Genomic DNA, 5,317 nt, shown 5'->3' with positions numbered 1-5,317 from the left:
GCAAGATACTTTCACATTTGAGCAAGTGAGGTCTTGTTTCAAAAAGGAGGAGAGAAATAAGATAATAAAGTTATACAGTGAAGGAGTTGGGTCTGGGGGCACACTCCTGTGTGAGAGGTGGAGGCGTGGCGAATGACGAGTTCAAAGGCATCCTCAGCTCCATAGTGAGTTCAAGGCAGCCAGAGCTAAGTAGGGCTCTGTCTTAAGAAGAAACAAAAACAACCCGAAAAGAATTTATGGTAAAGGAAATAAAGGAGTTAAATGGTATGCTTAAAAAAATTCAACCGCCTGGAGGGTGTGGCTCAGCAGTCAGGTGTGTGAGGTCATAGATTCACCCCTAGCCCAAGAGCACCAAAATATACAGAGTGAAAATGAACAGAACCAAAGGGAGAACGAGTTGCAGAACGATGACTGGGTAGCTTCAGTATACCGTTTTCAACACTGAATAGAATATCCAGGCAGAGGATCAGGAAGGGTCTAGAAGGACCAAGTGATTGTAAAAGCTAGTTAGTGATAGTGATAGTAAAAGCTAGTTAGTGATAGTAAAAGCTAGTTAGTGATAGTAAAAGCTACTTAGACACAGCAAACAGGAAGCCCTCTGCTTCTCAGAACATCTGTATGTGTGTGTGTAAGACTTAGTTTAGTTCATGCATGAGTGGTTTACCTGCAGTTATGTATGTATGTTCCACATGTATGTGCAGTACATGTCTTGGGTAGGATTTCTATTGCTGTGATAAACACCATGAACAAAGCAACTTGGGAAGGAAAGGGTTTATTCAACTTATGCTTCCACATCACGGTTCATCACTGAAAGCAGTGAGGGCAAGAACTCAAAACAGGGAAGGAACCTAGAGCCAGGAGCTGATGATGCTGGGGCCATGGAGGAGTGCTGCTTACTGCCTTCCTCTTCATAGCTTGCTCAGCCTGCTTTCTTATAGAACACAGAACCACCAGCTCAGGGGTGGCACCACCTACAATGGGCTGGGCCTTACTCCATCCATCACTAAAGAAAATACACTTGTACCGGATCCCTCCTCTCAGGTGACTTTAGCTGTGTTGACATAAAACTATTCAGCACAGTACCCGAAGAGGCCAGAGAGAGCATCAGATCCTCTGGAACTGGAGTTACAGACAGTTGTGAGCTGCCAGGTGGATGCAGTGAACGAACGGAACCTGGGTTCTCTGCAAGAGCAGCCCGTGCTCTCCACTCCTGCGCCATCTCTTCAAACGCTGAAGGTTCTATGCATTGCGAAAAGTTGAATTGACTGGTCTGTGGCACGGTGGGCATTATGCTTTCTGAACAAGCATAGAGTTCTGGGCTCTGTCCCCATTACCACATCAGCCAGGTGTGGTTGTGCACACCTATAATCTCAGTGCTTGGGGAGTTAGAGGCAAGAGGATCCGGCATTTTCAAGGGCATCTTTGGCTACTGAGCAAGTGTATGGCTCTCCTGAAATACATCATGTCTTGTCTCAATAAAACAAAACAAGAATCGAAACCGTGTGACATATATTTCAGTCAAAGTGGAATGAAATTAGAAATCAGAAGTAGAAGGGGAAAACTGGAAATTTCAACCTAAAGTGAAAATTACCTTGGTCTGTTTGAAATGGTTCTTTTTCTACCTGACTCTGACTGATCTTAACATCCTGGACTGAAGCTGATGCCAGAGGTCAGAGCAGAGGTTTCTAAGTTCTTGGCCTCTTACCCAAAAGAATTGGAAACAAAGGCTCATGAAGATTTGTAGAAGAAGCCAAACAACTTGATTCGAGTTAAGCAATAGAGGAAGTTACAGACTGGCTATCCAGACTAAAGGGCCGTGTGGGTAAGAACGCTCTAGGGCCCAGGCTACGGCCTAGGGCCTCTTCGTATGGGGTCTAGGAGGGGATAGTTACTAAAGGTGTGGTCTGGGTGACTCCTTAGTTTGATTGATAGATTAGGTCACATATCCATACTGCAGCCTTCTCGTAATGCCTATTATCTTAATCATATTCATGGCAACTATACAGAGGCCTAAGATGTTGAATAGGGGAGTCTACCTCAAAGTTCGTCTGAAGGACAGTGTGCCTCACCGTGTGTGAACACTGGGAACAAAGCTAACTAGAAACTGTCTCAATTTGATTGTCATTAGGGGTGAGAAATCTACACCATTTTTCAGAGAGTGCCCATAGCCCTTTGAAAGTGTGGGCTCGAAAAAAAAAAAAAAAAAGAAAGTGTGGGCTCAGGGAGGCTCTGGTGAAGCCAGGAAGCCAGGTTCAGTGTTTGGAGGAGGATCTGTGTGCACACAGTCAATGCAGAAGGAGCGAGGCTGCCAAGTGCCTTGTTAGAAGAGGGGGCTTGGGTACAACTCAATCCAGGCGAAGCTCCAGGTGTCTTAATTCGTCTCTGTGTTGTCTTTGGAGTGGTCCTCCTGCCTCAGTTTCCTTCACAGCTAGGACCTCAGGATTCATCCTGAGCACCCGACAACAACATATTCTTTTCCAACAGATCAAAGAAAAAAATCAAAAGGGAAATGTGGAAATGCATTGGTGTATATAAAGTGAAGATAGAGCATGTAAGACTCTCGGGATGCAACTCTAAGACGGAAAGTGAAGAACCAGCCTGCCTCCATCTTAGGCTCAAAAGCCATCTTATAGCAAAGGCAAACTAGGTTCATTCTTGTTTATAATTAAGCCTCTGTTTCTCGAGGATTGGGCTATGCCCTTCCTGTAACCTTAACTACAAATGATTCTGTTCAGCCTGTTCTGGGAATGGTAATCATGTCTTGGTTTCAGAAAGTTGTCTATAAGAATATTGCAGCCCTGCCTTTGTTTCAAAAGGTTTTAGGACCGCCTTGTTTTGTCACCTTCCAACCACGTCTTTGTTTCAGGATGCTTATATATTCTGCCCCTGTATCCGGGCCTATTTTGCCCCTCAAGTGCCCCATTTGGAACCTCCCCACCCCTGAGCAATACAAATCTTGTCATTCTCACATTCAATGCTGACCTCTCAAACCTTGCCTTAGGGGGAGCAGCCCTTGTACAGGAATAAAAAAGCTTGCTTTAATTATTTTCTTGCTTTAATTGAGTTGGCCACAATGACTTGGTCTTTCTCTTCCCATCTTTGGGATTAACAAAACAGGTAGCTATAAATACAGCCTATGTTAAAAATGAAGGGCACTTGCCTGGCGGATATAAGTCTCTGGAGTCAGTTTGCTACCCAGATGACAGTCATAATGAAATGATTATAAAATGCCAAGGGAGGAATAAACATCAATGAAGCCAAAATTACTTCTTAGAAAATATCAAAAAAATTGCAAAAGCCCTTAGCAGAGCGGGGTGTGTGCTGGGGTGAGGGGGAGAGAGAGAATAAGAGAGAGAGAATATTCGAATAATCAAAATTAGAAAAGGAAACAGTACCATCTATTTTTTTAGAAGATGTATTTTTTATTTCTGTGTCTGTGTATGTATGTGGGACTGCATGTATGAGTGCAGTGCCCATGAAGGCCAGAAGAGGGCAGTAGGCCCTCTGAAACTGGAGTAACAGGAAGTTGTGAACCACCCACCACTGGGAACTGAGCTCCAGTGTCCTGGAAGAGCAGCAAATTCACCACTGAGCCAGCTCTTCAGTTCCTACCACCTACTTTTTAGAGAAGTATATACAGCAACAATTGCAGGAACAAGTTCCTATAAACATGAAAACCATCAAAACTGACAAAAATGAAAGAGAGAGAGAGAGAGAGAGAAAGAGAGAGAGAGAAACCAGGCAGGACCCATAACAAAGAAGGAGACTGAACCAGTGTATCTTACAATAATGCAAAAATCCTCAGCATAATGTTTCCATGATGGTTAATTTTGGTGGGATGAAGAAGCATGCAGGAGGACAGAGTTGGCTCAGCTAGTGAAAGCACACTTGTGCAATCCTGACTCTTGAATTTGATCCCCAGAACCCATGGAAAGGTAGAAGGAGAGGAGCTGTTCCACAATGTTGTTCTCTGACCAGCAAAGCCCCCCCCCCATACCTACACCTGAGTCTCCAAGCATCCGCGCGCGCACGCGCGCGCGCGCGCGCGCACACACACACACACACACACACTTTACACACTTTACACACTTTACACACTTTAGAAGAAAGAAACACCTAGGAGGATATGGCTAGTTATAATAGTGTCTACTTGACACTAGAATCACTACTGGCAGGGATTATGTAGTTTACACTAGCCTGTGGGCCTGTGGTGCGGGAGAATTGTCTGTATTCTGTCAATCATGTTTTAAATAAACACTGATTGGCCAGGTAGGAAGTAGAGGCGGGGCAATGAGAACAGGAGAATTCAAGGAAGGAGGAGGCCCTTCCCAGTCCTGCCCATATCACCAAAGAAGCAGGATGTGATCTGCCCCACTGAAAAAAGGTACTGAGCCATGTGGCTAACATAGATAAGAATAATGGGTTAATATAAGCTACAAGAGCTAATAAGAAGCCTGAGCTAATGAACCAATCAGTTTATAAGTTATGTAGACCCCTGTGTAATTTCTTTGGGGGTTACTGGCTGTGGGAACTGGGCAGGACAGAAACCCCTTCATGTTACAGGCCTGCTCGTGTGGGATTTTCTGAGTGATTTGAGGTGGGAAGTCCTCCCTGAATGTGGGTGACACCATCTCGGGTGAGGCTGAGCTCCTCAACTGAATGAGAAAGAGTGAAGGACAAGCATGAACGCTCGAATCCCTTGTTTTCTCCTCCGCGGCTGTGATGGGACTGGTTAGCTTAAGTGCCTGCAGCCGTGATGGGCTCGAACTTGCAATTTTGAGCTAAGCAAGCCTTCTGTCTCTTACATTGCTTATGTCAGGGTGTTTTATCTCAGCCACGGGAAGAAATAACCGGGACACCTGGGAGATTGGGGAGCACAGGTTTTTGACATTGTGAGCAGATTAACCCCTCCGTGGACTCCTAAAATGCCAGCATAATTGTCCAGCAGATGGCAGGGCCAGGTGAAGGAAAGTTGCTAGAGGTGTATCCTTGACTCTAGCTGCCCACAGCCCCTCCGGCCCTTCTCCCCTTTCTGTGAGGAAAAGAGAACCCCGAAATAAACTCTCACATCTCTACTTAGTTGAGACATTGTGTGTGGGTGTGCTCATGTGTGGTGGTGCGTGTGCACCAGGGCCCGTGTGTGGCGGTGCGTGTGCGCCAGGGCCCGTGTGTGGCGGTGCGTGTGCGCCAGGGCCCGTGTGTGGCGGTGCGTGTGCGCCAGGGCCCGTGTGTGGCGGTGCGTGTGCGCCACGGCCCGTGTGTGGCCAGGACAACTTGTGAGAGTGATTTCTGCTCTTTCACCAAACTCCAGTCATTA

This window comes from Microtus ochrogaster, linkage group LG2 (genome assembly GCF_000317375.1).
Source record: "Microtus ochrogaster isolate Prairie Vole_2 linkage group LG2, MicOch1.0, whole genome shotgun sequence".
Taxonomy (NCBI): Eukaryota; Metazoa; Chordata; class Mammalia; order Rodentia; family Cricetidae; genus Microtus; species Microtus ochrogaster.
The sequence above is the reverse complement of the archived record's forward strand: the minus strand, read 5'-3'. Positions refer to the sequence as shown.